This window comes from Eleutherodactylus coqui, chromosome 1 (assembly GCF_035609145.1).
Source record: "Eleutherodactylus coqui strain aEleCoq1 chromosome 1, aEleCoq1.hap1, whole genome shotgun sequence".
Taxonomy (NCBI): Eukaryota; Metazoa; Chordata; class Amphibia; order Anura; family Eleutherodactylidae; genus Eleutherodactylus; species Eleutherodactylus coqui.
In genome coordinates, this window is record NC_089837.1 from 113,818,892 (window position 1) to 113,846,451 (window position 27,560).

The window sequence follows — 27,560 nt, forward strand, 5'->3', positions numbered from 1 at the left end:
GCCCATGCCCAACCAAGAGGGCAGGTGAAACCCATTAATCGCTTTGGTTAATGTGGCTTAATTTGTAACTAGGCCTGGAGGCAGCCCAGTTAAAATAAAAATTGGTTCAGGCGCAAGTTTCAACGCTTTAATGAGCATTGAAACGTATAAAAATTGCTTACAAAAATTATATGACTGAGCCTTATGGGCCGAAGAAAAATTGCCCGTTCGGCGTGATTACGTGAGGTTTCAGGAGGAGGAGCAGGAGGAGGATGATGAATATTATACACAGATTGATGAAGCTAAAAGGTCCACGTTTTTGATGGTGATAGAGAACAATGCTTCCATCCGCGGGTGCAGCCTACGTATTGTTTAGGTATCGCTGCTGTCCGCTGGTGGAGAAGAAAAGTCTGGGGAAATCCAGGCTTTGTTTATCTTTATGAGTGTAAGCCTGTCGGCACTGTCAGTTGACAGGCGGGTACGCTTATCCGTGATGATTCCCCCAGCAGCACTAAACACCCTCTCTGACAAGACGCTAGCCGCAGGACAAGCAAGCACCTCCAGGGCATACAGCGTGAGTTCAGGCCACGTGTCCAGCTTCGACACCCAGTAGTTGTAGGGGGCAGAGGCGTCACGGAGGACGGTCGTGTGATCGGCTACGTACGCCCTCACCATCCTTTTACAGTGCTCCCGCCGACTCAGCCTTGACTGGGGAGCGGTGACACAGTCTTGCTGGGGAGCCAGAAAGCTGGCAAAGGCCTTGGAGAGTGTTCCCCTGCCTGTGCTGTACATGCTGCCTGATCTCCACGCCTCCCCTGCTACCTGGCAACGTAACTGCGCCTTCTGCCACTAGCGCTGTCGGATGGGAATTTTACCATCAGCTTGTCTGCCAGGGTCCTGTAGTATAGCATCACTCTCGAACCCCTTTCCTCTTCGGGTATGAGAGTGGAAAGGTTCTCCTTATACCGTGGGTCGAGCAGTGTGTACACCCAGTAATCCGTAGTGGCCAGAATGCGTGTAACGCGAGGGTCACGAGAAAGGCATCCCAACATGAAGTCAGCCATGTGTGCCAGGGTACCTGTACGCAACACATGGCTGTCCTCACTAGGAAGATCACTTTCAGGATCCTCCTCCTCCTCAGGCCATACACGCTGAAAGGATGACAGGCAAGCAGCATGGGTACACTCAGCCAAGCTGTCTCTTCCCCCTCCTCCTCATGCTCCTCCACCTCCTCCTCCTCCTCCTCCTCCTCAACGCGCTGAGATATAGACAGGAGGGCGCTCTGACTATCCAGCGACATACTGTCTTCCCCCGCCTCCGTTTCCGAGCGCAAAGCGTCTGCCTTTATGCTTTGCAGGGAACTTCTCAAGAGGCATAGCAGAGGAATGGTGACGCTAATGATTGCAGCATCGCCGCTCACCACCTGGGTAGACTCCTCAAAGTTTCCAAGGACCTGGCAGATGTCTGCCAACCAGGCCCACTCTTCTGTAAAGAATTGAGGAGGCTGACTCCCACTGCGCCGCCCATGTTGGAGTTGGTATTCCACTATAGCTCTACGCTGCTCATAGAGCCTGGCCAACATGTGGAGCGTAGAGTTCCACCGTGTGGGCACGTCGCACAGAAGTCGGTGCACTGGCAGATTAAACCGATGTTGCAGGGTGCGCAGGGTGGCAGCGTCCGTGTGGGACTTGCGGAAATGTGGCAGAGCCGGTGCACCTTTCCGAGCAGGTCTGACAAGCGTGGGTAGCTTTTCAGAAAGCGCTGAACCACCAAATTAAAGACGTGGGCCAGGCATGGCACGTGCGTGAGGCTGCCGAGCTGCAGAGCCGCCACCAGGTTACGGCCGTTGTCACACACGACCATGCCCGGTTGGAGGCTCAGCGGCGCAAGCCAGCTGTCGGTCTGCTCTGTCAGACCCTGCAGCAGTTCGTGGGCCGTGTGCCTCTTCTCTCCTAAGCTGAGTAGTTTCAGCACGGCCTGCTGACGCTTGCCCACCGCTGTGCTGCCACGACGCGTGACACCGACTGCTGGCGACATGCTGCTGCTGACACATCTTGATTGCGAGACAGAGGTTGCGTAGGAGGAGGAGGGTGGTTTAGTGGAGGAAGCATACACCGCCGCAGATACCACCACCGAGCTGGGGCCTGCAATTCTGGGGGTGGGTAGGACGTGAGCTCTGACTCGGTCCCAGCCTCCACTAAATTCACCCAATGTGCCATCAGGGAGATATAGTGGCCCTGCCCGCCTTCGCTTGTCCACGTGTCCGTTGTTAAGTGGACCTTGGCAGTAACCGCGTTGGTGAGGGCGCGTACAATGTTGCGGGAGACGTAGTCATGCAGGGCTGGGACGGCACATCGGGAAAAGTAGTGGCGACTGGGAACCGAGTAGCGTGGGGCCGCCGCCGCCATCATGCTTTTGAAAGCCTCCGTTTCCACAAGCCTATACGGCAGCATCTACAGGCTGATCAATTTGGCTATGTGCACGTTTAACGCTTGAGCGTGCGGGTGCGTGGCGGCGTACTTGCACTTGCGCTCAAACACTTGCGCTAGCGACGGCTGGACGGTGCGCTGCGAGACATTGGTGGATGGGGCCGAGGACAGCGGAGGTGAGGGTGTGGGTGCAGGCCAGGAGACGGTAGTGCCTGTGTCCTGAGAGGGGGGTTGGATCTCAGTGGCAGGTTGGGGCACAGGGGGAGAGGCAGCGGTGCAAACCGGAGGCAGTGAACGGCCTTCGTCCCACCTTATGGGGTGCTTGGCCATCATATGTCTGCGCATGCTGGTGGTGGTGGCTCCCCGGCTGATCTGGCGCGACTAAGGTTGCACGACCACTGTTCGTCGGTCGTCTGCACTCTCAGTGAAAAACTGCCGGACCTTTGAGCACCTCGGCCTCTGCAGGGTGGCATGGCGCGAGGGGGCGCTTTGGGAAACAGTTGGTGGATTATTTGGTCTGGCCGTGCCTCTACCGCTGGCCACAGCACTGGCTCTTCCAACCTGCTGCTGCACTTGCCTCCCCCTCTGAAGACCTGTCCTCAGTAGGCTTAGCAAACCAGGTGGGGTCAGTCACCTCATCGTCCTGCTGCTCTTCCTCTGAATCCTCTGTGCGCTCCTCCCTCGGACTTACTCCAATTACTACTACCTGAGTGATAGACAACTGTGTCTCATCGTCATCATCCTCCTCACCCACTGAAAACTCTTGAGACTGTTGCCGGAAGTCCCCAGCCTCATCTCCCAGACCCCAGGACTTTCCAAACGTTGGGCATCGGTCACGACAAACTCCTCCGGTGGGCGAGGAACCATTGCTGCCCATTCTGGGCAGGGGCCCGGGCACAGTTCCTGGGTGACTGCCTGCTCCTCAGAATGTGTCATTGTAATGGAGTGAGGAGGCTGGGAGGAAGGAGGAGCAGCAGCCAGAGGATTCAGAGTTGCAGCAGTGGACGGCGCAGAACTCTGGGTGGTCGATAGATTGCTGGATGCACTTTCTGCTATCCACGACAGGACCTGCTCACGCTGCTCATTTTCTAATAAAGGTCTACCGCGTGGACCTATTAATTGTGAGATGAATGTGGGGACGCCAGAAACGTGCCTTTCTCCTAATCCCGCAGCAGTCGGCTGCGATACACCTGGATCAGGAGCTCGGCCTGTGCCCACACCCTGACTTGGGCCTCCGCGTCCTCGCCCGCGTCCACGTCCTCTAGGCCTACCCCTACCCCTCAGCATGGTGTATTACCAGTAGTGCAGAAACAGAACACTGTAATTAAATGTGCCGCTTATTGGCCTGTGGTTGGAGGCTGACTTCGCTTACGGAACGCACAGCAGAGGCAGGAAAGAATTTTGCGCAAGCCCGCTGTAACACTTAGCTGGCTGCGTATTAATTAGGACTACTCCCCCCAGCAGAGACGCAGTACAGTCAGGACGGTCACAGGCAGCCCAAATATATTTTTTTTCCCAAATTTTTTGGGAAAAGCCCACTGCCTATATAGACAGTATATGTCTTTCATGTTTTTCACTGTCCCTGCCTCAGCACTACTGGCCCTATACTATGTAAAATTACTGCAGACTAAGGACGCAATGCTCTGCACGGCCGATATACAAAAAAAGAAAAAAAAAGGTGCAACACTGCAAAAAGCAGCCTCAACAGTACTGCACACGGTCAGATGTGGCCCTAAGAAGGACCGTTGGGGTTCTTGAAGCCTAAAATCACTCCTAACATTCTCCCTATAGCAGCTCCAGCATCAGCAGCACTTTCCCTGAGCTATGTCAGAATGCATGTGTGGCGAGCCGCGGGAGGGGATGATTTATATACTCGGGTGACACCTGATCTCACCAGCCACTCACTGCAGGGGGGTGGTATAGGGCTTGAACGTCGCAGGGGGAAGTTGTAATTCTCTGTCTTTCTATTGGCCAGAAAAGCGCGCTAACATCTCAGAGATGAAAGTGAAAGTAACTTGAGCATCGCGTGGTACTCGTCTCGAGTAACGAGCATCTCGAACACGCTAATACTCGAATGAGTATCAAGCTCGGACGAGTACGTTCGCTCATCTCTAATTTACATACATTGATAACGAATGAGGGGATGCCTCTTTTTTAAAGGAGTAATCCCATGCTTGATGAAGGGGGTTCTCTGTAAACCCCCAAATACGTTTTTGTTTCTAGAAATGAAACCTACATTGGAATACTATCTGGCATGCTGTAAGTTGCATGTTTTCATCTTCCAAGTTGCTGGGGAGTGTTCTTGGAAGGGGGTAGGTGGATGTTTTCACTATCCCCTTCTCCAAGTTAGTCTGTAATATTCTGCATGTATGAACCTTATATCATTTAGGAAATGATAACACATTCATGAGAGCTGGTATTTTTTTTCCTTTTGCTGTTTACTGTTCTAAATATACCAATACTGATTGTGGACCTTGGGATCCTAACTGCTGCCCTTCAAGTGTGGATGTTCTCTTTGGACAGGGATTGTAACCTCTGGATTCAATAGCTGAGAGCTGCCTCTGATTGGTCAGAGTGCTCAGCCAATTAGAGGCAGCACTTTCAGCAGGCAGGGATTTTAAATCCTCACATGCTGAAAGCTCTTCATAGCAGTTCAGGAGAAGACCCAGCTAGACGCGCCTGAGTCCCGGCAGCTGCAGAGAGGTGAGTATATATATTTTTTTAATTTTTTTGGATATTTTAGAGGTGATTTTCAGGGAAGGTCTTATATTTTAAAGCCCTTCCCTGAAAATCACTACAGGGCTTGCCGGCAACCCATTTCTTTCAATGGAGTCGGCTGTAGCGCCGGCTCCATTGAATTTAATGGGAGAACATTGCGCTCCTCTGCCACAGCTGTCACAGCTGTGCCAGAGGTTCGCGATCTTCACTGTATGTTCTCAATGGGGTTGGCGATGCTGGTTTCGCAATCAAAAAATACAGATGCTGCAGTTACCTGCGATTTCAAAAACAGTGTCCTATAATTTTCGCTGCAGACGTTTTTCAGCATGTAAAATTCTCACATGTGACCACTGCCATTGAAAAGCATTGGTTTTTTGTAGTGCGATTTTTTTTTACATGCGAGAAAATGCCCGTTAAAATGCCCGTGTGCCTGAGCCCTCAGGAGGACACTGAACAACAATGGTGTACATGGAAAGATTGCTAGAAGAAAGTTGCTACTCTCCAAAAAGAACATTGCCGTCATCTGCAGTTTGCTAAAGATTACCTTGGCAAGCCAGAAGTCTATTCAAACAATGTTTTGCGGGTGGATGAGATGAAAATACAGCTTTTGGCTTAAATTAGAAGTGTTATAGTTGGAGAAAGAAAAACACTGCACTACAGCATAAAAAGCTGATACCATCTTTGAAACACAGTGGTGGTGGTAGTACCATGGTTTGGGCCATTTTCCTGCATCTGGGACAGGACAGCTTGCCATCATTCATGGAACAGTGAATAATACCAGCAAATTCTAAAACAAAATGTTAGGACATCTGTCCATGAGCTGAATGTCAATAGAACATGGTTCATACAGCAAGATAATGGCCCAAAGCACACAAGTCATTCCACAAAAAACGGTTAAAGAATAATAACGTTAAAGTTTTGGAATTGCCGAGTCAAATCCTGACCGTAATCCTATAGACATGTTGTGGAAGGACTTGAAGTGATTCATGAGAGTGAACCCACCAACATAAGAGATTTGTAGCTGTTTTGTATGGAGGAATGGGCTAAAATTCCTCCAAGCTGATTTACAGAACTAATCAACGATCACCAGAAACATTTAGATGCATTTATTGCTACACAAGGGGGTTACATTAGATACTAAAAAGGTTCACATACTTTCACCACTCACAGACGTATTGGATCATTTTCCTCAATAAATAAATCACTATTATAATGACTTATTTGTTTGATTTGGTTCTCTTTATCTACTTTTAGCACTTGCGTGACGATGTGATATAGTTTCAGGTCAAATATAAGCAGAAATGTGGAATATTCTGTAGAATTCACAACTTGAAAGCACAATTGTAAAATAATTGTATTACATCCTCGCTTACTGAGCCATTTTGCCAATCGATTTCCACAGTTTAACAAGCCGTTCATAGTTTTCAATCTGGAAAAATAAAATCACATATAATTAAAACAGCACTTTGGGAGTGTGGAAAAACATTGTAGGAGCGGCTTCACACGGGCATATTTGCATACAAAATCCTCAGTTATTAGAGCCCATGGATTTAAATGGGTTTGTTCACAAGCTTATTTTACGTGCACATTTTTGACTGCACAAAAAAAAAAAGAGCATTCGCTATCAGGCCTTAGTCAGACGGGCGTTTTTTTGCGCGATTTGCGCATGCGAATGCGTCCGGCGATTTTTTGAAACCATGGCTTTGCAATGGTATCGGACACATGGACGCTTTTTATGCGCTCGTCCGATAAATTATAGAACAGAAATCGCAGATCGCACCTATCTGCGATCTGCGATTCCTGTTCTCTTCTCTATATGCGCTCAATGGGGCCGGCGACAGCAGCGCCGACCCCATTGAGAACATATACTAGACAAATCATTCTTCTCTGCCACAGCTGTAACAGCCTGACCAATCAGAGGCAGATCTACTCACACACCCATTCATGAATTCATGAATGGGTGAGTGACTGCTGCCTCTCATTGGCTCAGCGCAGGGACCAATCTGATCCGTCATGCGATCCGCAAATCGCGCGAAAAAACGCCCGTGTGACTAAGGCCTCATTCTGCACACTTGCACACCAAAGATTTTCATAGAAATCAATAGGGCTGCACTATTGCCCACCCAATATGCAAGAAGATGTATGAAACACTGTGTAATACCACTGGTAAAAGAACACATCTGGAACTAATTAGCCTTTTCAATCAGTACATTTGTTTGCCACACGCAAATGAACATGCTCTAAGGGCAGAAGAAGAACAGTATAATACGTTGATACATATGCAAAACAGCCTAGTTCATAGGGCAAAAAAGTTGTGCGAAGGTGTGCACAACTGCGCTTATGCTCATTTGAAGCTGCCCTAAGGCTTCCATAGTATCCCAGCTGGTTATTCACTTTTCTTCAGTTGTTTTTCAGCCTGATAAGACTAGTTGTGCAATGTGCCCCTCTGTATTTTGCATTTATTTAGGTGTACTTACTGTATATCTACACAGCATTGTCATTCAAAAATCTGAAAAAAATCCACAACCCAAAACATTTCTATATAAAATGATAAAAAAATATTAAAGATGCATATTATCCTTTACGAATCTCTTTCATAAGAGGGTCTGCTGTTTATAGTTTTTCATCTCACCCATCAAGGTCATAAATTTCCCTGATTGTTCTTTTACTGAATATTTTCTTCTGTGGTCTGATTAATGCATCTATTATTAGCTGCAGCACATATGACTGGTAAGGAACGGTGAAAAATGTGCACTGGGGGCTGAGATCTCTGTGAAAGCAGGAAAATCAAAGAAATAAATACATCATGATGTTTCTAACAAGCAATGGAACGTTCATGTCATGTTTTGTGGGTTAATTAATAATAACATAAGTGCTAATAGGAAATTGCTGGAAGGAAAATAATTGGTCAGTGGCATTCATTACACCAGAACTCCATAACTCAGAAGTAAATAACATACTTACGGGAGATGCATGAAAAAGTTTTTATCATCCAATTTTCGGACCGATTTTTCGGTCCCAAAACTGGACAAAAATAGAACCCATTTATTTGAATGGGCTTGTTTTTTCAGCTAGAATGAATAGTCCGAGTAAAAAAAAAAGTGTTCCTTATCTTATTCTTGTCCAATTCTCAAATGAAAATAGTACATTTAAATGTGTGGGGTCCTGGATATGAGTGTGCTGTTCAATATGGGTTGCGCCCAATAATCTGGGGTGCAACATTTAAATTGTCCATATGCCTATTGCCAATAAGGGGTATTTCCATCTGTGGCATATATAGCAAATCTACAGGTTATGCTACAGAAGCCTGGATTCCACTTCTGGTACACTCACCTACTGGGAGACTACGGTCAGGGGACGCTTTTTTCCTCACTACCAGGCTCTGCACTCTCCTTGTACTTTAATAGAGGGAATGGAGTATGTGACCATCTTGGGGCGCTGATAAGATGAGAATGAGGGTAGCGTTAAGGGATAACCACTTCACTGTTATTAGTTGAGTTTGTTTGTCACACAATGTGCACAGCAACCTGTATCTTTAGCCATCCTCCATGGTTTCATCCTTTTTTTGTTACTCTCACTCAGAGAGGCAGGAGAGGAGGAAACAGTGGAGGTTAAGCCTTTCCAATCCAATTTCTATCCTGGTTTTCATAGGGGGCTTACTCTTTTTTGCCGTTATACAATGGCGCTATATGCTGGCTAAAGCCAGTACTGCATGAGGTGACACGTTGGATAGGCTCCGACAGCAGAGAGGCTGGCAATATACAGTAAGAGAACCTTGATGGACGTCTTCCAACATCAAAGCTGTACAGCCTTAAAGGGGTTGTCCCGCGGCAGCAAGTGGGTCTATACACTTCTGTATGGCCATATTAATGCACTTTGTAATGTACATTGTGCATTAATTATGAGCCATACAGAAGTTATCAAAAGTTTTATACTTAACTGCTCCGTTGCTGGCGTCCTCGTCTCCATGGTGCCGACTAATTTTCGGCCTCCGATGGCCAAATTAGCCGTGCTTGCGCAGTCCGGGTCTTCTGCTTTCTTCAATGGGGCTCCGTGTAGCTCCGCCCCGTCACGTGCCAATTCCAGCCAATCAGGAGGCTGGAATCGGCAATGGACCGCACAGAAGAGCTGCGGTCCACGGAGGAAGAGGATCCCGGCGGCCATCTTCACCGGTAAGTATAGAAGTCACCGGAGCGCGGGGATTAAGGTAAGCGCTGAGCGGTTTTTTTTTACGTCCCTGCATCGGGGTTGTCTCGCGCCGAACGGGGGGGGGTTGAAAAAAAAAAACCCGTTTCGGCGCGGGACAACCCCTTTAAATCTTAATGTCTTCAGAGGTCAGACATAGGATTAGAAAGGGTTAATAGAAGACACAGGCTGCCATGAGCATTGTGCGAGGAACAAACTCAACTCATAGCAGTGAAGACCAGGGTAGGATCATTATCAGAGTAGCCCCAATTGAATCCTCCACACTATACCTAGCTCAGAGGGGAAGATCATCAGGCCACCAAAGACATTCTGTGTTTTGCTTAGTGCGCTGAGCCATAGACTGTTACTGCTTAGTGCCATAGAGAAGGACAAAGTTAGATGAACCTCAGCCAATTAGAGCTAGACTTGCTTTCTGCAGTAGCCCCAAAGGGTAGCTGTAGTCTGGCCATGGAGGTGATGGGGGCTCCTCATTAGTCTTTGTCAAGTATGAAGATAATGGCTATCAGATTTTGTCAGAGTGGGTAGAAGAGGACACCATGTTGATGTCCAAAAGTCTATGCCCATGCAGTGAAGGAAGGCGCCCCGACAACAACTGCTGCTTGATGCCTGATCTGTGCATGCTCCGATCTGGATGGCGATGGGGCAGCACTAATGTTAGAGCGAGGTCTGCTTCTTGGCTCAAGAGCCCACTGGGGGGGATCCATTGGTTGGCCAGTCCAAGTCTGCTGTACAATCATTTGACTGGCAGCTATGTTAAGTGTATGGGTAGCCTTACTTCTTGCTGGATATTACATTAGCAGTAACATACAGTAAGAGGGATTCATGTGCATTATGAAGCAGTTAAATGAGGAGGCTATTGATTATACTGTAGAGCAGTGGCACACAGCCTGTGGCCCACAATGCTATTCTATGTAGTCTCTAACCATCTAGTCACAGACATGCCTGTATATGTTTGGTGACTGAGCATGTGTACTGTATATTCCAAGAAAGAGAGAAGAATATTTAAGCAGGGAAAAGTATGTACTAATGGTGCACTGTGTGGCCATTTATGTGAGTGTATGAGTGAAGCTTTCTTCATTACAGTTTTCAGGAGTAGAAAAGAACTCGTGTTTCAGCAGCTCACATGACCTACAATGGAGATGGCTTCATGCATGAATGGTCCCTTCTTTTCTCGAGTGTGAATGGAGAAGAAGGGATCGCCAGGCTTCCAATAGGTAGGAGTGGAACTGGAACCTCGCAAACATGTACAGCATAGCCTATCAATACACAATAAATGTCTCCGATATGAATGCCCTTTTAAGTTTTATTGCTGACCTTGGGATTGGTTAAATCTGACAATGAGGCCCTTGGAACATAAAAGGTTGTACATTCCTGCTGTAGAGTATCTCACTACATTAGAAGCAACAGAGACAGAAGCAAGTTGAAGAAGCATTCTTGCGAAAACACATTATTCCATCCCTGCACCCTTCCCCTGTCACACTCTGGATTTCCCCTCTGTATATTGCAGTCATTTCCATGCAGTGCAGCCTCCTGTCTGATACTTAGCAGGTACCATCTTGATATTTAGATTTCTCTCTACTTTCTCTTCCTTTATGCTGAGCTAGCAAAGCACAGCATCAGATAACTAGGTAGACATAGGACTCTCTCTACTTGCTGAGAAGACACTGTAATTACAATTAACCACTACATTTACCTAAAAAAAGCTAAAAACCATAAATATTAAGGGGACTAGCTACATAATGAATAAAAAAAAACACTGGAGTGTCTCTTTAAATTCTGTAATAGCTTCTATCTCTACAGTTGCCATGTGTGTAGTGAAAGACTCAGAATAACTGCTGACAAGTAGCTGTCAACTAGCTCTTTGGAAAATTAACCCCTTACAAGCAGTTGTCTCCTCCTCCTCCTCTAGCTGAACAGCATAATACACGGCACTATCATGTTGCATTGTTGATAAGATAATCTTCTATATGAAATAAGTTCAGGTTCTTGGTTGGTTGGATCCATTTACCAGGTTTGTGACCTGCGTTTGATGAATTTGTGAGACACAAAGGTGAATCCATTCTCTTATTGTGGTCTATGGACCAACGTTTCACCAAAATAGTGAAACAGGTCAACTGACCAGATCTGAGCACAAAGGTTCATTTACCATTTAGATGATCTACACAATCAGCTTCTCCCCCTCACAGTCCCTGTAATACAGAAAGAAATTCATTTTTGTTCAAATGTATTTGAAGTAATTCTTATAATTGAATCTACTGTCACTTTTTGAGTTTTTTTCAGAAACAATAGGTTTTTGATACTTTTTTAGTTTCCAATGTTATATATTTGCTATGTCTTATATTTTGAATTTGGCCTTGTTAATTGACCAAGTTTTATCAAAGTCTTAAAAAGTTCTTCATAAAGAAAGAATTATTTAAAAAAAAATTAAAAAATCAATCTAAGCAGAAAAAAAATCAGTTATGAGTGGTTTTTGGTGTAACCACTTCATGACACCGATGTAAATTTACATCGCTGCTTCCTGGGCTCTGTGCAGCAGCAATGTAAATTTATTCTCTTCATTCTACCAGTCACCACATGCCCCAGAAGCACCTAAAACAGCGTGTGCAGTCATCAGGACTAGATTGATCCAGGTTCCGATGACGTGATTGCTGTGACAGCCACTCATAGCAGGCATTTGAGTGCGGTAAAACTATTTTCTTCTCTCTCCTGTCATTGTGATGTAGGAGGAAAGAGAAACAGACCACACTGTTAAAACATCCAAATTAACCCCTTGTATTACTTTATCCCCAATTAATAGTAGCACCAAATTAACTCCAAATTAATATTTTTTTCTTGATGTAGGTAGAATCATTTTTCAAACCAATAAACAATAAATTATAGAAACATATATATATATATATATATATATATATGTATATATATATATATATATATGATAAAACATATGAACAGTATGTTTGTGACATTGTGCAATTGAAAATATGAAAAAACTTTTTTTTTTTTTAATTTTCCCTCAATTTTGGTGATTTTAATAACTGTAGGAAAATTGTAGTAGCCTGCTTTTATCACCTAAATTAAGTATAATATGTAGCAAGAAAGACAACAATGTCAGGATTACTTGGATGTGTAAAATCTTTTCAGGGTTATTCTATATACGGGCGCCTTCACATTGGCGAGAAAATCGCGCAATGCGGGAGGGAGTAAAAATGCAGAATTATGCAACCAATGATTTTCAATGGTTTCCTTCACATCTTTCTGCATTTTGCGTTTTTTTTTATCTCTCATGTTTCCCTATGGAGCCTCCGTTTTATTGCATCACAAACTTGCAATTTTTGTTCGATGCGTTTTTAACATTAGAAAATCCTATTGACTTTCGTGTTTAAAAATCATCGTGAGAAAACCGCTAGTGGCACTGATGTTTTGTGAGAAAAAGCAGCTCTGACACTCAAAAATCACGGTGATAAAGTAGTGATTTTGCCGCGATTTTCACACGGCAATATCGCGATCGCCTGTGTGCAGGAGCCCTTAAAGTGACACATACCAGATTTTGAAATTTTGGCCTGGTCATTAAGGCACAAACAGGCTTGGTCCTGAAAAGGTTAAAATAATACTGTTTTTAAATATTTTTCTATTCCCTTGTTTTCCCATTGCATCTTTGGAGAAGTTACCTCCAGCATACCTTTACCTAGCCCATTTTTCCAATGCTAGAAGTGTTCAGATTGATGCATTGCGATGTTATTTTCACTTCTCTGATCTTGTCTTCCGAGGTGTTTATCTGCTGTGCCCTCAGTGATTGCTCCAGGACCTCGGAGATCCCTAAGATCAAAAAAAGAGTATTTTGTTTCACTATTCTGCATGAGAGATTAGAATGTAAAAAGTTAAGAATTAGAGATGAGCGAACATACTCGGTAAGGCCGATTTCGCAATCGAGCACCGCGATTTTCGAGTACTTCACTACTCGGATGAAAAGTACTTGGGGGCGCTGTGGGTGAGCGGGGGGTTGCAGAGGGGAGTGGGGGGGAGAGGGAGAGAGAGAGGGCTCCCACCTGTTCCGCGCTGCAACCCCCGCTCCACCACGCCACGCCCCGCCCCCGGCGACCCCCGAATGTTTTCACCCGAGTAGTGAAGTACTCGAAAATCGCGGTGCTCGATTGCGAAATCGGCCTTACCGAGTACGTTCGCTCATCTCTATTAAGAATCCATTTTGCTAATATCATAATATATCCTTAAGGGTGGGGTCACACGAGCGTGTTTGCAACATTGCATTTCCTATGGTGTGTGCACATGTCCGTACTTTGCAGGTGCATGCTTGCAAAGATAGGACATGCGTGCACTATAGGGAATGCACGCATTGCTTTCAATGGAGCTGTGGCTGCTGCCGGCAGCTCCATTGAAAACAATGGTCTGCCATCACCCCTGCATTCTTTTTCAGGAAAGGGCTTTACATATAAGCTCTTCCCTGAAAAAGAAACATTTTAGTGTAAAAAAAAAAAAAATTACTTACCTCTCCGCCGCTACCGTGACCCCTGCGGCAGATGTTTCCTTCACTCCCACTAGTTAAAAGAATTCCCTGCTGCTACATCTGCCACATCTGTGACAGATTCAGCAGAGGAATTCTTCAATTCTCTACCGCAGCTGTCATACAAGACAACTGCGTTAGAGAATCCTGCTGCCGGCATCCCCGTCATTGGATTTCAGGGAAGGGCTTTAAACATAAGCCCTTCCCTGAAAATCCAATAAAAGTAGTGTTAAAAAAAAAAAAAAAGCTTACTCACTTTCCTTCAGCTGCCGGGGCTCAGCGGCCACTTCTGCCGCTGTCCCCGACTCTGTAGTTCTAAGCTATCAGCAGCCGGGGATTTAAAATCCCCGCCTGCTGGTAACTCTGATTGTGATTGGCTGAAGCAGATGTGTTCCTTATTCCCTTGCGGGGGACACGGCAGCGGCGGAGGGTAAGTTTTTTTTTTCGTACACTAAAATGATTGTTTTTCAGGGAAGTGCTTATATGTAAAGCCCTTCCATGAAAAACAATTCAGGGGTGTCGGCAGAGCATTGTTTTTAATGGAGCCGCCAGAAGCAGCCGGAGCTCCATTGAAAACAATGCACGCAGCTGCATACACGCGTGTTTTTGCTCGTACGTAGGTGCGCACCTATATACGCGCAAAAACACGGTCGTGTGAAGCCACCCTTATGTATTACTGTTCACTGCAGCAGCACAAAGCTAGGACTTTCTATATATTGCAGTATTGCTGAATTAAGATAATGCAGTGGATTTATGGCACATCTTCTCCTATGTAAAACCACTAATAACACATAATGACTTTATGTTCTACCATCAAACAGCCCCGCTACAATTGACAACCTCAGCACTACTACTGTTGCACGCACAAAATAAATTCAGCACCCTGAAAAGGAAAGAGGGAAAAACAATTCTACTAAGTTCTACTCTTACTGTGCTTTTTATTTGAATAACGTATTTTTTTTTTATTAAGGAGTAATTCTATTTGCCTTGCATGAAAATGTAAATTTTTTATTATTTATATTACACAGGCAGATTATACATACTGCAGATATTTTTCTGTGCAGAAATTTACTTGCACTGCAGATTTTTAAATCCACAGCATGTCAATGAGGGCTCAGTCACACGGGTGCATCGGCACCCGTACACCGGCGCTGATGCACCCGTGTGACTAAGCCGTTACTGCAGAAAGAAGACGCCCGTACCTGAAGACAGACGTCTCTCTGCAGCGCTGATGAAAGAACACATGACTGGCAATGAAGCCGGTCACATGTTCATCCTCCCGGCGCTGCAGAGAGACGTCCGTCTTCAGGTACGGCCGTCTGCTACCTGCAGTAACGCGGGCGCCGATGCGCCCGTGTGACTGAGCCCATACTGTTGAAAGTTTAACCTTGGATTTCACCCCTTGCAATGTAATGGGTTCAAATCCATGGTGATTCCGCAGTATATGTGGATTGTGATGTAGAAGCGCTGCAGATTTTCGGAGAAATTCATAGTCGGATTTGTGATAGAAATATCCACCACGTGTGTATCTGCTTTATACTTGGCATGTAATTGTTTTCAAACATGATCTGCCGTATATTGGCCAGGTAGCGTATAATTTCTCCTTTGGGAGAGCACCTAGAAGGTGAGTGAATAGACTTATATGGCCATCCATGCTCTTATGGGTAATATACAAATAAGTAAGGCGGAACAACTATTGGCATATTATCCAAAGGAGCATGGATGGCCTTTTAAGTCTCCTCAATCAACTCCTAGGTGCTCTCCTTAAGGAGAAATGATACCCTTCCCGACCAATGTCATAGGCCTCTCACTAGCCAAGCCAGAAACCTACTGAACACTGATGAGAGGCAAAAAACCCCAAAACAGCTGTCTGTGTGTATGGATTATGGCTTGGCTTTCAATTCCCAGTCATTGTTATAAGGCTTGTATAAAGAGTCTAACATTGACTTGCAGGAATATTGCTTTCTAATAGGTGGCGCTGCAGAGGTATTGTTCCATCTTTCTTATTTGCATACTACCAGATATTCGCACATATTTCTCTTGTCTCTTGGTGTGTAAGCATCTCTGTTGACAGCATTTTTGCTACAGTTTTATTTTTGCACTAGTGTTGTGCGAACTCAACCAGTAGATTCCTGCTTCAGGGTGGCTTCACACGAGCATGTGCGTGTACGTACAAAGCTGGGTACATATGCATTGTCTTCAATAGAGCCGCAGCTGCTGCCAGTGGCTCCATTGAAGGCAATGGTCTGCCGACATCCCATAATTGTTTTTCAGGGAAGAGCTTTAAATATAAGCTCTTTCCTGAAAAACAAACATTTAAGTGTAAAAAAAAATTATATATATACACTTACTAGTCCGCCGCTGCCATGTCTCCCGCGGGGAAAAAAAAGAATTCCCTGCTGCTCCTGCCATATCTGTGACAGATGCTGCAAAGGAATTGTAAATCCCCGTGGGGATGAAGGACACATGCGGCAGATGTGTTCTTCATCCCTGCTGCACCTGTCACATCTGACAGCTGTGGTAGCGGATCCAGCTGCCGGCACCCTATAATTGGTTTTCAGGGAAGGGCTTTAGGTATAAGTCTTTCCCTGAAAAACAAGGCAAAGTGGTGTAAAAAATAATAAGCACCACATACTCACCTTCCTTCAGCTGCCAGGGCTCAGCCCTCTCCGCGCTGTCTGCGGTTCTGTGATACAGTTCTTTGAGTAGACGAGGATTTAAAATCCCTGCCTGCTAAAAGAGCTGCTCGTAATTGGCTGAGGCGCTGAGGCGCTCAGCCAATCTCAGACAGCTCTCACCTGTCATTCATTCAGCAAGAGCTGCCTGTCATTGGTTAAGATACTCAGCCAATCAGAAGCATCTGTCTGTGATTGGCTGAGCACCTTAGCCAAATAACAGGCTGCTCTCGCTGAATGAATGACAGACGAGAGCTGTCTGTGATTGGCTGAATGCCTCAGCCAATCACAAGCAGATCTTTCAACAGGTGGGCATTACAGCGCAGAGAGGATGCAGCTGAGCCCCAGCAGTTGAAGGAAGGTGAGTATGTGGTGTTTATTTTTTTTTTTTTACACTACTTTGCCGTGTTTTTCAGGGAAGGGTTTATACCTAAAGCCCTTCCCTGAAAAACAATTACTGGGTGCCAGCAGCTGAATCCGCTACCGCAGCCGTCGTCTGGGACAGCTGCGGTAGGGAACTCTTTATTCCCTGTAGAAATTTAGAATTTCTTTGCCGCATCTGTGAACTCTGTGCAGCAAGGAATTCTTTGTTCCCAGTGGGAATGAAGAAAACATCTGCCGCCCACGGGGACTTAGAATTCCTTTGCCGCATCTGTCACAGATGTGGCAGGTGCAACAGGGAATTCTTTTTCCTCTTGGGGATGAAGAAAACATCTGCCACATGCGGCAGATGTGTTCTTCATCCCCATGGGGGACACAGCAGTGGCGGACAGGTAAGTATATTTTTATTTTCTATTGAAGACAATGCGTGCATTCCCTATGGTGCACGCATGTCCTATCTTTGCAGGCACACATCTGTAAAGTGCGGACATATGAACACACCATAGGGAATTCATTGCTTGTAATAGACGCGTGTTTTTGTGCGAACGTATGCACGCACAAAAATACGCTCGTGTGAAGCCACCCTAAGGGCGCCCACCCACTGGCGTTCGCGATTTTCGTGCGTGAAAAACGCCGCATTTTCGCTGCGTTTTTTCCGCGTTTTTCGCCGCGTTTTCGTGGCGTTTTCGCGGCTTTTCCATTAATTTCCATTGACTTTCATGGGTGCATTAGGAGAAAAATAAGGACACATATGCAACTGACAGTTCCTATGTTAAAAAACGCAACGCAATGCAAAACACCAGTGGACAGGAGTACATTCAATTCTAATGGCTCTGCAGGAAAAACGCAAAACGCAAAGAAAAAAAAATCGCCAGTGGGTGGGCGCCCTTAGGTTGAACTTTGCTAAAGTTTGGTTCAGCACAAACCTGAACCAAGCTTTTAGCAAAGTTCTACCAAAAGCTACTGATTCGGGTCACTCAACACTAGTCCTGAACACTGGTGTATAACACTGTTATAACACATAAAAGCCCTGTATAAAACTCTCAGAGTGTTACTGCATACGGGGCTTTTACAGCTCTTGGACAGTGTTGTACAGCTTTTTTAGAGAATTGTTCAAACAAATTTAGACCAAACCGAAAGTTTTGCAAAAGTTTGGCGAATCAGCTGAACCGAACTTTTCAAAAGTTTGCTCATGACTATTAAGGCACTTAAATCTTCGATATCGTCCATTTATTATACGTTAGTAACTACCAGTTGTGTTCTATTCTAGTAATTTGTCGTAGGGCAGACTCCTTTTTTTAAAGACTCTTATGTGTCACACTTTTTATCCTGAGCACTTCTATATGTCAGACCACTAATTTCCCTAAGGAAAGTAAGCAAAAATGCGCTCCATAGTGCAGAGAGACCTAAATGGACACAAGAAATATAGTAGAAATTGGACTAATGATACCTAGAGCACTCCAGATACAGCCAGTAACCACAGGATAGTAAGAAACCCTGTGCGGGGAACTTGAGAAACTTCAAAGAAAATCCAGGCGCACTGAAGGGAGGACCAGTGTAAAATAGACGCAAATCCCTATTAAGTAAATCTTTATTATGCAGCAGAAGCGCATTGCCTCTTGCTTAATAAAGATTTGCTTCTGTTTTATACTGGTCCTCCCTTCAGTGCGCCTGGATTTTCTTTGAAGCTTCTCTCTAACTTCTTTACGCTGATGTGCCAGAACATCTAAACCACTGACAGGTAAATTGAATATCATAACAATGGCATCTGTCAAGGGACAGGATATATTAGGTAGCAACTGAATAGTCAGTTCTTAAAGTTTATGTGTTGGAAATAGGAAAAATGCAAGTGTAGGGATATTCAGTGGTTAGTACCGATGAAAAGCGGTAAAAGGAAGGCCAATCAGTGAACCAGCAACAGGGTAATGGGTGCTCAAGGCTCATTGATGCATGTGGAGAGCAGAGGTTATCCAACCTGTTTTGGTCTGTATTGCTGAAGTCAATGTTGGCTATGATAAAAAGTGCATCACGGTTTGTGTTTGGGATGTGCATCCACGCTGAGCCCTGTCAACCAGCAACAATGGCTACAATTGGCGCATGAACATGAGAACTGGACCACGGAGCAATGGAAGAACATGGCCTAGTGTGATGAATCCCATTTTCCTAGACTTTATATGGACATCCGGGGGCGTGTGTGTTGCTTACCTGAAGTGCTAGAGTTGTAGGTTCAAATCTGACCAAGGTTGATGACTGTATATACTTTTTCAAAGTTGGTATTGCCTTTGATAAGACTTGTACTTAGAACCCCAGCATTGCAAGGCAACAGTGATAACCACTGAGCCACCACCACACTAAACAAGCTGAAAAATGAAAAATGGATTGTCTCAAGTTAAATAAGTACAATGCGATAAAAAAAAGGATCCATCTGTATTCCGTTTCCAAAAGTGGAAACAAAAGTACAGTAGTCTGAAAATATGTCAAATATTGATGATATAAGATTGTAATGTCATTTGTAAAACATCAGTATTACGGATCCGTATTACCAATGTGTACAATACGCTCATCTGAAACAGACATAAATGATACACAAATACTTACAAGTGCACTAAGAAGTTTGATCCATTCATTTAGCTGCGGTAAGCACTTTAAAAATATCTCCAGCTGCCTTCTTTACTTTTAGAAACAGTCTTCCATGCAAACAAACATGTCTGCTTCATCTCGGAGGCTCCATCACCATCATCATCATCTGCCATTTAAAACATTCTCATTTTGAAATACAGTAGAAATGAAGGTTGTTTCTAAAAATTGTTGTAGTGTGACGATGAAGACAATAACTGCAGATTACTGAACAATTCTGTGGAAGGAAATGCATTATCTCAACAATAATAGGATGGTTTTATGTCAACCAACTTAATAATTGCATAATCAGAACCCGGGAATTTTCTAATATGCTTTGGATTTAATTCTTCACATTGTTCTATATCTCTACTTGCTGACAGTGACTGGACACATTAATTTGTGCATTTGGAACATTCCATTTGACGTTGTGACACTCAATACGGAATGTATTCATAATAATGTTTAAAAAGTATAATGTTCCACTAAAAGTGGGACTGAAACAACCTAAGCATTTTTCTAACTTGACAAGAGTAAAAATAATGAAGGTCTTGCCAAAAATCTAAAAACGGTTACAAAAGCCCCTTCCATGTTCCAGATTAGGCCATGGTCAGATGAGCGATTTTTTTAGTGCATCTATAGACGCTAAAAAAGAATCAGCTCTATTAGAATCAATGTACGTTTTTTAGGAGTGCTGTAAAAAAAAAAAACGCACCTGCAAAAGATAGGAGATGTGAGTTCAGATGCATCCAGTTAAGCAATTTTTCTACACACGATGTGCGATTTTTTTTGTAGCGCTCTTATACATGCACTAAAAAATTGTTCATCTGACCAACGCCTTATAGCATATAAGCATCATGGCTGGGGGAAAATTTCCTGCTTGGTGTACCCCCATATCAGACAGATCAGGGATCTGTGACTCTCACTCTGGTGGACCTGGCCTGTACGTGATTTATATGGACATTCATTTCCTTCATTGAAATGGCCAACATGTAGTACTAAGTTACCCATACAGCTGCAATGCATTGTGTGCTGGTGCCTACCAGGTTCTAACAGCTAACTACTGGGGATTCTAAAACTGAACCCTGGACAGCTGATTTCCAGACTGGAGTCCACTTGGCTTATAGAGGAGGGACCCAGTTAGGTGATTACTGTCTGTGATGCCAATATGCCCATCATGAGACAACCGCCTAAAGGGATATTCACGTTATTTACTATTGATGACATATCCTCAGTGCAGCGGTGGCCAGACGTCTACACTGGTGGTCAGGGCCAGAAGTTTAATAGATAGCGTTACTACCATTGAAATCAATGGGAGCAATGCCTTCTATTACACCTCCAGCTCTGACCACTGATGTGGACAATCATACCTGCTGCACTAACAGTTGGCCAGAGGATCATCTGATCATCAATAATAAATTCCGAAATAGTAAAATATTGAAGGAATCAAGTTGTATACTTTCCATATTCTTATAGGAATGACACATAATTGTTGACATATCATGGCTCTACGTGAAGATGTAACTCAGTAGGTTCACCAAATTCGCAACAGAATATTGATGAGCTATGTTAATTTACAAACTTAGCTCTGCTGAATTTGTGTCTGTGAATGGCATACACTTTAGGAAAGCTAGATGTTTAAAAAAGACGCACATGGAAAATACGCTGAAATTTGTTTCTGCTTTTATATAAATATTTCAATGTTAGTGTAAATAAATATATATATATATATATATATATATATATATATATATATATATATCGGGGCCAGGGACAGACACAGGTTGCCAAGGGCCTCTGTACATAGAATGTGCCTAGGACCCTTCCCTCCCAAAAAAGAAAGAACTACCATAAGTTATATAAATGCTATAGGCATAACTGGAAGAGTCTGGACCCCATAGCAAAGCTCTGAATGTTCCACACTTTCCTCCCCTCAAAAATGAATATTCACCATCCCCATATAACAGTTCAGCTAAGGACACAGTTTTCTGCTGACTCACACTTAACTGCAGGAAAGCCAAAACCCAGGCTGCTAAGTATGTGTTTACTCTTAGGCCTCGGTCACACGGGCGATTTTTCGCGCGATTTACGCATGCGACCGGCGATTTTATAGAACCATTGCTTTGCAATCGTATCGGACACATGGGCGCTTTTTATGCGCTTGTCCGATAAATTATAGAACAGAAATCGCAGATCGCGCCTATCTGCGATTCCTTGTGTTCTGTATATGCGCTCAATGGGGCCGGCAGCAGCAGCGCCGACCCCATTGAGAACATATACTACACAAATAATTCTCCTACAGCTGTGGCAGAGAAGAATGATGTTTGCCCATTGAATTCAATGGAGCCGACAATACCCCCGGCTCCATTGAAAGCAATGGGCTGCCGGCGAGCGCGGGATGAATTTTCGGGAAGGGCTTAAAAATATAAGCCCTTCCCTTCAATTCATCCAAAAATGTGTAAAAATAAAAAATATATATATACTCACCTATTTAGCAGCCGGGGATTTAAAATCCCCGCCTGCTGAATGGGCTGCCTCTGATTGGTCACAGCCCTCACCAATAAGAGGCAGCTCTCACTCACCCATTCATGAATTCCTGAATGGGTGAGTGAGTGCTGCCTCTGATTGGCTCAGTGCAGGGACCAATCAGAGGCAGCTCTCTGATTGGTGAGGGCTGTGACCAATCAGAGGCAGGCCATTCAGCAGGCAGGGATTTTAAATCCCCGGCTGCTGAATACTACTCAGAGCAGTTCAGGAGAACTGCCGGCCGGCCGTGGCTGAACTCTGTCTGCAAGGACAAGGTAAGTATATATATATTTTTTATTTTTACACATTTTTGGATGGTTTTCAGGGAAGGGCTTATATTTTTAAGCCCTTCCCGAAAATTCATCCTGCGCTCGCCGGCAGCCCATTGCTTTCAATGGAGTTGGCTGTATTGCCGGCTCCATTGAATTCAATGGGCTGGACAGCGCTCCTGTGCTCCGGCCTGTTTCAAAGGAAACGCGGCTAGGAGCAGATTTTTCCGGCGATTTTTCGGCCCCGGTCACGGGATTTGCGGATGCGCATCCGTCATGCGATCCACAAATCAAGTCAAAAAACACCCGTGTGACCAAGGCCTTACAGACTCAAATTTACAATGGAGACCCCTAAAACATAACTTTTAATAAAAATAGTTTAAAACTAAGGCAAGTGCTGATGACAAAAGGCAAACAATACACAAAATACAAATATCAAACGAATTGGTCAAGGATATGAATATAAAGACAGTCCCTGAACTGCTAGTTTACGAACAAAATATAGCCAAGGATTCTCATGCAGATCACCAGTCCACCATCAGGGCTGGTGTTTCACCATTTGCTATTTTGCTTCTCTTGGACTCGAATGAGCATTGCAAACAACTCAAAAGAAGCCATGAAAAGCCATATGTGAGGCCTATTCTCACAGGTTAAAGGGGTTGTCCCGCGCCGAAACAGGGTTTTTTTTTTTTCAATAGCCCCCCTGTTCGGCGCGAGACAAACCCGATGCAGGGGTTTAAAAAAAAAACACGGATAGTACTTACCCGAATCCCCGCGCTCCGGTGACTTCTTACTTACCTTGCGAAGATGGCCGCCGGGATCTTCACCCTCGGTGGACCGCAGGTCTTCTGTGCGGTCCATTGCCGATTCCAGCCTCCTGATTGGCTGGAATCGGCACACGTGACGGGGCAGAGCTACGAGGAGCAGCTCTCTGGCACGAGCGGCCCCATTCAGAAGGGAGAAGACCGGACTGCGCAAGCGCGTCTAATCGGGCGATTAGACGCTGAAAATTAGACGGCACCATGGAGACGAGGACGGGCATCCACACAATGGCCACAGGACTGGAAAAGATCTGTCTTCATCCCTCTACCAAAAAAAGGTGACTCCCAGAATTGCTCCAACTACCGAACAACAGCCCTCATTCCGCATGCAAGCAAGATCCTTCTCAAAATTATACAGGAAAGACTAAGATCAGCAGTTCAAGCAGCCCTCCCTGATACACAGGCAGGATTCCGGCGAGGATGCTGCCCCCATGACGAATTGCAAATCAGCGATGGGCCATGGAAAAAGCTTGGGAAAACCAAAAGAATATCTACATGTGCTTCATCGACTACATCAAGGCCTTTGACTGCGTCGACCATGACAACCTATGGCAGGCCCAAGAAGAGCTGGGCGCATCGGCACATCCAGTCAAGCTAATAAAATCACTTTATGCCAATCAAGAAACCACTGTGTGAACACAGTATGGGGACACAGATTGGTTTAGGATCTGAAAAGGTGTCCGACATGGCTGGATTCTCTCACCCTTCTTGTTTAACCTATATGCGGAAGTGATCATGCGTAAAATGGATCTAGACAAATTGGAAATTGGGGTGAAAATAGGTGGAAGAAACATCAACAATCTCCGTTAAGCGGATGACACGACTCTGCTTGCAGAAACAGAAGCAGGTCTGATGCAGCTGATATGTAAGATTAAAACTGAAAATGAAAAAATGGGCTTCTACCTGAATTTAAAGATTGAGGACATAGAATGTGTGCACGACTTCATCTTCCTTGGCTCAAAAATTGACCAGGCTGGAGAATCTATGCCAGAGATAAAACATAGGATAGCATTGGGGTGAAGCGCAATGCTAAACATGGACAAAATCTGTAAAAGTAGGGATATTGATATAGCAACTAAACACAGGATAGTGCAAACAACGGTTTTCTCTATAGCCAAATATGGATGTGAAAGCTGGACTGCAAAAAAAGGTGATACAAGGAGGATTAATACATTTGAGCTGTGGTGCTGGTGAAAGCTCTTGCAAATGCCCTGGACGGCCAGAGTAACAAAAAGAGAAGTCCTGAATTGCATTAGATCCAAAATATCACTGGGGGACAAGATGACCAGACTCAGACTCATGTGTTTTGGCCATGTAATGCGAGCAGATTGGCTAGGAAAATCTGTAATGCTTGGACAGATCAGTGGCAAAAGAAGACCTGGACACCAAAGGACACGATGGCTTGATGCTGTCAAAGCTGATACTGGCATGATATCACACAACTGAAATAAACAGTGCAAAACCGAAAAACATGGAGGGAGGTCGCCTTTAGAGTTGCCGAGGATCGTGTATGACCAAATAGCTAACAATAACATATTTATATACAAATATATACATATAAATCAGAACTTTTTTCTTCAGAAAGCATACCTTAAATTATATAGAAAAAGGATTATGCAGGCTGCTTATACCTATGAACTAGGAGACACTGTCTTGTATCCAGTAGAGAAGCCAGCTGTAGGATGTAACGAGACAGAGCAGGACATTCTCTGTCCTGAAGTACAGTTATTAGCAGCCCATAGTATTTGCAAAGAAAATTGAGGTGTTTGGAGCATTGGTATGTGGGTTCTCCCACACCTTCTCAGCAGTATGCTACACTACTGCAGGGGTTCCTAGTTTACTGGATCCTCAGGATGGCAATCCACCCAACTTTGGCACTCCCAAGAAATGTGGCCCATTTTTCCACAGTGACAGCACTGGAATCCTCTCTGGTCATCTTGATGGCCTGCCCCCTAGACTGATATGGTAGTGCTTTATATCAGGGTCTTTCGGCTTGGGATTGCCCCATTCAGGTCTTCTCCTGGGTCAACTCTTCTTTGATGACACTCAATGTGGTCTGCAGGTCTTGTATCATCTTCTCCTAACCTTTTGCTTTGCCGCTAGTTCTGTGGTCTTCAACAGATTGAGGTCTTACAGCATGGGAGCCATAGCTTGCTTATTGACTTTGAGCGAGAGGTTCTATTAACAATCGGTGGGCTCGCTCTTATACTACTTGGCCTAAGTAAACACTGCGCAAGCCACTGATAAATTTGGCTTGGAGAATCTGGTTAATTGCTTCCTTAGAAGTCCAAAGGGATCTCATTTTTGGATGCTAGCTAAGATTTCTTGAAGGACATTGGCATATTGTGGGATGCCACTTCCTTCTTTTGAACCTTTGTGAAGAACCGCACTCTAAGGTCCCCAACACTAGCAGTCTCTCCATATACATCCTCAAGTAATTTAATGATGCCGTCATTAGCTTGGCACTCAGAATGCAGGGGCAGTCTTTCTAGCAATCCCCTCTAATGTGTTCAGAGCAAGTTTTATCTCTAATTCCGGACTCACATGATACAATTGGATGACACTTCGTAATCGAGCTACCCAATCTGTGAACATTATCTTTACCATTACCTTTCATTTTTTTGAGGATGCCTTTTTTCAAAAAAAAACGCTGCTGCTGCAGCATGTTTGCTGTATATGAAATGGAAATGTGAAAGCATTACAAATTGTATGTTTTTTGTGGCTTCCCTATGTGTTATTTACAGTTTTTGTTATTTTTTTCTAAAATACAGCATAATCTAGGTCTGGTATTTTTTTTAAAGGTTTTCTGTATAGGAAAACATTTCTGGGGGAAAAAAAGCACATTTTAAAGCTATGCAAACAAACTTTTTTGTAAAAAGTGTATGATATTCATTGCATTTTTAGCAACCCCCTAAAAAACAGCACTGTGTATGTGAAGAAAGACTAACGCATTATAGTTTCAACATTTATTCAGAAACATTTTAGAAACAGATATTCTTCTCCAAAATGGCTGCCCTTCTGTTTTTTTTCTTCTTTGTGTTTGTACATTTAGTCATTGTTGAATTAATCCATTACCAAAGGAGTTTCTTTTTTGTGAACTTTTCTAAGGAGATTGACATTATTTCAGCAGCACATTAATACCATTAAATGGACTTTGAGTTAATACTACGTAATTTGTCATGGTGAAAATAGCTCTATAATCTTTGACTCCTGACCATTACTTTTTGCACTAGACTGAAGAAACTGACTTTCTAAGGAATTGTATTAAACAATCCTTCGCATAGGCTTCATTTTGTTTTGAAGAGGTACATGCAAAGCGGCGGGTTCCTTCTTGTGAATTGCATTTACGTAATGGAGCTTGAATTCTGTAATTATTAAGTTAAGTAAAAGCCATAAGGACAGTATCTCCAAAATAGACAGGTGCATCAAGTTGCAGGATGAACAGCACCTTATCAAGTTGGGTTCAGTACACGCCGAAAAGATCTTTATTCAAGCAATACCTGGATTGTCAAGAAAACAGATTAATGCTACCACTAAGAAGCCAAATGTCATTCTAGGTTTTTCAATATCTATGGTACCATAAGATAAAGCATTGTCAGTAGTGTTTTTGTGCTTGTAATGTAGTGCTTGTAATCGTTATGGGGCACTCAGGGTAGATGGCATTGGTTAAGTGACAAAGAAATTTAGTACGCTACCATGTCCATGCCCTTTCCTGTAAGGCACATCCTCTCTCATCACCTGGTTGACATACAGCATTTTACAACCATGCTAACGACGTACCTAAATATGACTTTCACAGTACTCAACATAAAGGATGTTTTTGGCTTATCAGTCACACTTGCGTGGGATTTTTTCTATTTTTCAGAATTGTGCTTGGCCTTTAATCCATCATAAATTCTGCAATCAGACTAATTTTCCTATTGGTTGCTTTTACTGCTGGTCAGTACAAAGCTTTCCACAATTCCGTACCTCCTTATATCAGTCGTTTGATGGCCTCTTTCAGACAAGTGTATTTCATATCCATATTTAATCCATGTTTTGCAGACTGTAATACAGAGCTAATTAAAAACTATTGATCTATTTACTTGGAGGTATAAAATGTGTCCATATTTTAAAAACACAGCATGTACTAATTTTAACCGTTTTACGGATGTAATACGCTCATTGAAGTCTACGAAGCGGGATTGAAATAATCATGCTTATTTCATCAGATCTGTATGTGCATCCATACTTGAATTCACTGATATTGTTTTCTATTAGGCTTTAATAAGTATTTGCCTCCGGAATTGTTGTTATTTTCTACTGGGCAAATACTGATCCATATTGGTACGATAGCAAATGATAGCAATAAGGAGAACAAAACTCAAAAATGGCCATGAAAAATATGTCCATGTAAATAGATTCAAAGGGTTACATTATCT